The 7,927-nt window shown below is 42.3% G+C and overlaps 1 pseudogene; it reads left to right on the forward strand.

The window, feature by feature from the left end:
- The first annotated feature begins 5,200 nt into the window (after positions 1-5,200).
- LOC147001887 (large ribosomal subunit protein uL22 pseudogene) lies at positions 5,201-5,814 on the forward strand (annotated as a pseudogene).
- The last annotated feature ends 2,113 nt before the right edge of the window (positions 5,815-7,927 follow it).

Consider the following 7,927-nt stretch of genomic DNA (forward strand, 5'->3'; position numbering starts at 1 on the left):
AGCTTGTGTCAAGTCGACATAAAACTAATCAGGACAAACCTTATCTTTATTCAGAATGAAGAATTGGCTATGAAGAAATTCTCTATTCTTTCTAGGGTGTTAATTCTTTCTCCAAAGGCCCAAAGCCTGGAGGGTAAATGGTACAGAAATTAAAAATTGAAAAGTAAATCATAGTGACCTAAAGTGTGTAACCAAAGTAGACAATCCTATTTGCTTTATTCTTTTGACATACCAAAATTTGTGATCAACTTCTATACACACTACACCCGCTGTAGATTCTGCAAACATTTCGGCTTCAATTTCAGGCATTGCGTATGTGTAAGACGGTGCTCAGAATAAGGCTTCACAATAACACTGCCCACCATTATTTTGTTCCATTAACATGAAATAAGGAAAAACCACACTGCTCAAATCAGCGAAGGACAGACTGCCATTTAAGAGTGTTTAGCTATTTTGTAATATTTCACCCTGCAGAGAGGTAGCACTTAATGAAAACTTGAACATAATAAAAAAGTTACAAAATATGTCATATTCCTAAGTGACCATGTAGTTAATAATACCTTCCAAGAAAACAGAGACATAAAAAGAAACCACTAGGAAAAAAAGGGGCAGTTTTCAAGCCGCTTGCTTAACTGTCTTTGTTTCCAAGGAAACAACATGCCTTTGATACACGGAACTCTCCCTTGCCAAAGCATAGCAACAGCATCCTCTGCTGTTTGAATTTCACTGGTGCTGGTTGTAATAGCTCTAATTTTATGATTTTTGTTTGTTGCTCTCTTTTGATTACTTTGCCTAAAGGGTTTGCCCATCTTGTTTACCTCATTAAAGAACATACTTTTTTTTTTGTTTAATTGTATTATTTTACATCCTATTTCATTATTTTTTGATGACCTTTAAAAAGATTTCAGGGGCTGGGCTGGATGGTAGTAGCCCCTGCCTTTAATCCCAGCACTTGGGAGACAGAGGCAGGTGGATCTCTATGAGTTTGAAGCCTGCCTGGTCTACCGAGTAAGTTCCAGGACAGCCAGGGCTACACAGAGAAACCCTGCCTCAAATACAAAGAAAAAGACTGGGGGAGGGGGGCACTGTAGAAAAAAGTAAAGGGTTTCATTATGACATTTATATTTCATTGTCATTAGACTTTGTTCTCATTTGTTCCCCTTCATTATGGCCATTTCTGTGAGCCTATCACCAACTAGCTGCTCAACCGTCCCCCAAATACCCCCACTCTGCTGCTGCACTCTCTTGGTCTCTCTCTGCCTCTCTCTGTTCCCTCTCTCAGTCTCTCCCTCCCTTGCACCCCCACCCCTCTCTCATGCACACTGCCACACTGCATCTCTCTCTCTCTCTCTCTCTCTCTCTCTCTCTCTCTCTCTCTCTCTCTCTCTCCTCTCTCTCTCTCTCTCTCTCTGTGTGTGTGTGTGTGTGTGTGTGTGTGTGTGTGGCTGATGTTGATTTTTGTTCTGTTTTGTTTTGTTTTGACAGTTTCACATAACCTCAGCTGGCCTGGAACTCAGCATGTAGTTGGGAGTGAGCTTGAGCCCCTGGTCCTCTTGCCTTCCCATCTTACATGCTAGACTGACAGGCGTGCACCATCCCCCATGCCGAGCCTCTTCTGCTTTTTTATTCCTTTAAGAAATACTGTGAATTTCTCTTCATTTAGGTTGATTTGGCTGTGGACTTACTATAACCTGCCTTTATTATATTGAGGTATGTATCTTGTATCCCTAGTCTGTCAGGATTTTATCATGTAAGGGTGTGAGATTTTGTCATTGGCCTTTTCTGCATGTAATGAGATGATCAGGAGTTGTAATCTTTCAGTCTGTTTATGTGTTGAATTTCATTTAATGATTTGCATAAATTGAACCATCCCTGGGATGAAGCCTGCTTAATTATGGTGGATAATCTTTTTGATCTGTTCTTGAATTCAGTTTGCAAGTATTTTATTGAGCATTTTACATCTATGTTCATAAGAGATATTGATCTATAGTTTTCTTTCATTTTTGAGTTTTTGTGGGGTTTGGGTATCAGGGTATTGCTGGCTCGGTAAACAAGAGTAGGTAGTCTTCCTTCTGTTTCTATTTTGTGGGATAGTGTGAGGAATATTGGAACTAATTCTTTGAAGATCTGATAGTATTCTGTGCTGAATCCATCTGACTCTGGACTTTTTTGGTTGGGACATTTTCAATTACTGCTTCTATTTCACTAGAGGTTATGGTTCTGTTTAAATTGATTTAACTTTGGTTAGTTTGTATCAAAATATGTCCATTTCTTTTTTATTTTTCTAGTTTGGTGATTGTCTTAGTCAGGGTTTCTATTCTGCACAAAACATCATGACCAAGAAGCAAGTTGGGGAGGAAAGGGTTTATTCGGCTTACACTTCCATGCTACTGTTCATCACTGTGGTCTCCCTTTCTCCAGCATGGAATCTGCTTGCTCAAGGGTGGAGCTTCCTGCTCATTTGTCCTGCCACGCCCACTGCTGGACCCTGCCGCTTTGCTGCTTGGAGCCACACACGTGTTCATCCTGCTACTGGACCCCCGAGTTACTTGGTGGGAAATCGGGTTCCCTCCCCCTTCCTTTATAACTGAGTGTCTGAAAAAAGTAAAATTGAGCTTTGATCAGAATGTTGTCTTAGCTACATTTCTTTCTCTCGCCGCCTAGCCCCTCTTCTCTTCCAGGTTTCCAAAATGCCTTTCCAGGCTAGAACCCAGGCTGTGATCTGCTGGCCGGACACAACACATCACCAAGGAAGTCAGGACTGGAACTCAAGCAGGTCAGGAAGCAGGAGCTGATGCAGAAGCCATGGAGGGATGTTCCTTACTGGCTTGCTTCCCTCTTGCTCAGCCTGCTCTCTTATAGAATCAAGATTACCAGCTCAGAGATGGTCCCACCCACTAGGGGCCTTTCCCCCTTGATCACTAATTGAGAAAATGCCTTACAGTTGGAGCTCATGGAGGCATTTCCTCAACTGAAGCTCCTTTCTCTGTGATAACTCCAGCTGTGTCCAGTTGACACAAAACCAGCCAGTACAGTGATATACAAGTTTTTAAAGTATGCCCTTTTAATTTTCTGAATTTCCTTGGTATCTGAAATAAGGTTCCCCTTTTCACCTCTAACTAATTTGAGTCTTGTGCCATAGAACTCAAAGACCTCAGAGATCCAGCTGCCTCTGTCTCCTGGGTGCTGGGATAGGAGGTATATGCCATCACCTCCCAGCTCCTTCTCTGCCTAATTTGAGTAAAGGTTTGTCAGTCCTACTGATCTTCTCAAGAAGCCAAATCTTTGTTTCACTGACTCTTTGTGTTGTTTTGTATTTTTTGCTTGTTTCTATTTCATTGGCTTTGGCCCCAGTTTATTTATTGTCATCTACTCTATTTGAGCATACCTCTTGCTCAAGAGCTCTCCACTGTGTCACTAAGTTACCAGTATGCTCTCTGTCTCATTTTTTTTTTTTTTTTGTATAGTCCTATATGAGTTTGCCACTTAGGACCACCGTCACTATGTCCCGGGAGGTTTGAAATGCTGTGTTCCCTTTTAATTCATTTGTTTGTTTGTTGAGACAGGGTTTCTCCATGTTGATCCTGGCTGTCCTGGTTCTGCATATGTAGACTAGGCTGGCTTAGAGTTTAGAGAGCACTACCCGCCTCTGCCTCCGGAATGCTGGGATTGAAGGAACACACTACTCCATCTTATAGTCCATTGGTGAGGTTTACTTGTGAGCATTTTGTTTGACTTCCTAAATCTTTCATTTCTAGTTTTATTTTGGTTTCCGTTTTCTTTTCTTTTCTTTTTTTTAAAGATTATTTGTTTATTTATTTTATGTATATGAGTATACTATAACTGTACATGGTTGTGAGCCTTCATGTGTTTGTTGGGAAGTGAATTTAGGACCTCTGCTCACTCCGGTCAACCCCGTTCACTCTGTCCCTGCTCACTCTGGCCCAAAGATTTATTTATTATTATAAATAAGTACACTGTAGCTGTCTTCAGATGCATCAGAAGAGGGCATCAGGGGCTGGTGAGATGGCTCAGTGGGTAAGAGCACCCGACTGCTCTTCCAAAGGTCCGGAGTTCAAATCCCAGCAACCACATGGTGGCTCACAACCATCCGTAACGAGATCTGACTCCCTCTTCTGGAGTGTCTGAAGACAGCTACAGTGTACTTACATATAATCAATAAATAAATCGAAAAAAAAAAAAAAAGAAGAGGGCATCAGATCTCATTATGGGTGATTGTGAGCCACCATGTGGTTGCTGGGATTTGAACTCAGGACCTTCAGAAAAGCAGTCAGTGCTCTTACCGGCTTGCTGAGCCATCTCACCAGCCCTGGTTTCAGTTTTCTTTAGTGATTCTATTTTTTTGTTAAATTCAACTTTCATGTCTTGAATTGTTTTATTTCATTCAACTCTTTTCAGAGACTTCACTCGGGATCTATTCCTCTTAAGGTCCCTGAACATATTCATGATTGCTATTTTGAAGTCCTTGTCTTGTGCTTTTCTTAAGGCCTGCTGGAATAGGGTTACTGGCTTTTGGGGAAGGCGTATTGTATTGGCTTTTCATGTTCCTGTTTTCACGCTGGGATCTAGGCATCTGGAGTTAGGATATTTCCGGTATTTCCTGATGTCGATATCTGGCCTGGTCTTTGTTGGCTGGGTGCTCCAATCTCTGGTTACTGTTGCCTCTCCTCCAAGTCCTTCCCCCTCCCCCATCCCATGGATATCAACTAGCCTGGCACAGCAAGTTGCAGTAAGATTAGGTGCATCTTCTCCTATTGAGGCTAGAGAGGCAGCCCAGTAGGAGGAAAGGGTCCCAAAGTTAGGCAGTAGAGTCAGAGAAAGCACCTGCCCGTGCTGTTAGCAGTGTCATATGAAGACCAAGATGCACAACTGTTACATATGTGTAGAGGATCAGTCCCATACAGGCTTCCTGGTTGTCGTTTCAGTCTCTGTGAGCCCCTTTGGGCCCTGGTTAGCTGATTCTGTGAGGTTTTTCCTGATGTCCTTAACTTCTCTGGCTCCTATAATCCTTCTTCCCCATCTTCTGCAGGGTTTCCCAAGGCTGAACTTGAACTTGCAGTCATCTCTTGCCTCAGCTTTCTGAGTACTGATGTTGCAGGTGTGAGCCACATGCTCCACCAAAGCCCATTGTTTTGTATAGTTACTATATGCTAATGAAAATATCTAAAAAGCTCATGAATTCTCCCAGTAGCCTTCGCGCTTCCTCTTCCTGTAAGCGGCCAGAGGTCACCTGCCAAGATGGTTCGCTACTCTCTTGACCCAGAAAACCCCACAAAATCATGCAAATCAAGAGGGTCAAACCTTCGTGTTCACTTTAAGAACACCCGGGAAACCGCCCAGGCCATCAAGGGTATGCATATCCGCAAAGCCACCAAGTATCTGAAGGATGTCACTTTAAAGAAGCAGTGTGTGCCATTCCGGCGGTATAATGGTGGAGTCGGTAGGTGCGCCCAGGCCAAACAGTGGGGCTGGACACAGGGTCGGTGGCCAAAAAAGAGTGCTGAATTTTTGCTGCACATGCTTAAAACTGCAGAGAGGAATGCTGAACTTAAGGGTTTAGACGTAGATTCTCTAGTCATTGAACACATCCAGGTGAACAAGAGACCTAAGATGCGCCGACGAACCCACAGAGCTCATGGCCGGATTAACCCATACGTGAGCTCCCCTTGCCACATTGAGATGATCCTCACTGAGAAGGAACAGATCGTTCCAAAGCCAGAAGAGGAGGCTGCACAGAAGAAAAAGATATCCCAGAAGAAACTGAGGAAACAAAAACTCATGGCCCGGGAATAAATTCAGCATAAAATAAATACAGATAAAGTTAAAAAAAAAAGAAAATATCTAAAACATAAAAACCGAGCTGTGCACTGACTGAACAGTTTTGATAAGTTGGAAATTACTTCAGCCCAGCAGCCCTAAGGCATTTGTCTCATTACATAGGCTTGGCCACCAGGTGGCGCCCACCCCCAGCGATTTCTAGAAAGAACTAACTCTGGATGCTTCATTTTCTATTGGGCAAGTCACTAGCAAATACCCTCCCACTTCCTACCCTTTGCTTTAACAAAAGAAATGAATTGATTGGATAAGGGAGGATGAACTCCAGGAAAAGGAAAGGTTTTTTTTGTTTTGTTTTTTAAGAGTACCGATCTGACGCCCTCCTCTGGCGCGTCTGAAAACAGCTAAAGTGTACTTATGTATAATAATAAATATATCTTTTTTTTTTTTTAAAGAGTACAGTAAGGGGCTGGAGAGATGGCTCAGCGGGTAAGAGCACTGACTGCTCTTCTGAAGGTCCTGAGTTCCAATTCCCACCAACCACATGGTGGCTCACAACCATCTGTAATGGGATCTTATGTCCTCTTCTGGTGTATCTGAAGACAGCTACAGTGTACTCATGTAAATAAGAAATAAATAAATCTTAAAAAAAAAAAAAAAGGAGAGTACAGCAAGGGCTGTGAAGATGGCTTAGTAAAGCACTTGATGCATAGGAATAAGAACCTAAGTTAGGGTTCTTGCATCCATGTACAAAGGCAGGCACCTTGGTATGAGCCTACAGCCCCAGGATTTGATGGAGGAGGGTAGACACACAAAAGGATCCTTCCAGCTAGAAGTCAGAGGCTCAGAGAAGGACTCAGTCTCAAAATCTAAACAGAGTGTGATTAAAAACAGACTTCAAGTGGAGCCTCTGGCTTGCCTGATGCTTTAAATAAGAGTAGATGAAGAAGAGGCAGGCATATCTCCATGAGATCAAGGCTAGTTTGGTCTATACAACAGGTTCCAGGACAGCCCCAGCCAGAACTAGTAATGAGACCCAATCTCAAAAAAAAAGAAGGTAGGCAGATAGGAGCGGTAGTCCTCGACATGGTAAGTTTCAGGTCAGCCAGGACTACAGAGTGAGACTTTGTCTCAAAAATGAAACCACACGGGCTGGTGAAATGGCTCAGTGGGTAAGAGCACCCGACTGCTCTTCCAAAGGTCCAGAGTTCAAATCCTAGCAACCACATGGTGGCTAACAACCATCCGTAACAAGATCTGACTCCCTCTTCTGGAGGTCTAAAAACAGCTACAGTGTACTTACATATAATAAATAAAAAAAAAAAATGAAACCACACACACACACACACACACACACAAAACAAACCCCAATCAAACAACAACAAAACCAAAACAAGAAAACAAATACCAAAACAACAATAATAAACAACCCCTCCCCCCAAAACCCCTGAAACAACAATGACAAAAAGAACAGGTGGCAAAAGGATACTTATATACAATTGAGGGTCCAGAAATAAACATCTGAATTGATAGCTTATTTATTTATTTATTTATTTATTTATTTTAGTACTTCAGATGGAACCACGATACCTTGAGTAAGCAATATCCTGAACTGGTAAATTGATTTTCTGTTATTTTTAATCTTTCCTTTTTAAAAAGAAGAGCTAATGGAGGTAAACATGATAAAAAATACATTATATGCACCATGAAAGTGTTATAATTAACCCATTATTACATATAATTAATATTGCTAATGAAAACTTTAAAAAATAATAGTCCGTGGAAGCCAGAACAGTGACACCCAAGCACCTGCTGTCGGTGCCGCTGGGATGGATGAAAGTGTGATGGAAAGATGGGAGAGCAAGCAAAGCCGAGGGGTTCACGCGCTGTGGCGAGACTTGACAGTGTCGAGGTGCAGCAGAAGCCAGAGGCCTCAAAAGAGACCAGTGACTCTGCAGTGAACACATACAAGTAAAGAAGTGTGGACAGACGTATGTACTGTGTGACACTGTGACACACTGCAGCTTCCACAACAAGGTTTGTTTATTCTATTTTATTTTATTTCGCTATTTATTATAAGGGCAGGGGAGAGATGAGTGGGGTTGGGGTGCATGATGGGAAAATCACAAAA

The sequence above is a fragment of the Mus caroli genome, unplaced genomic scaffold, assembly GCF_978045245.1.
Source record: "Mus caroli unplaced genomic scaffold, Mus_caroli_1 scaffold_12, whole genome shotgun sequence".
NCBI classification, from domain to species: Eukaryota; Metazoa; Chordata; class Mammalia; order Rodentia; family Muridae; genus Mus; species Mus caroli.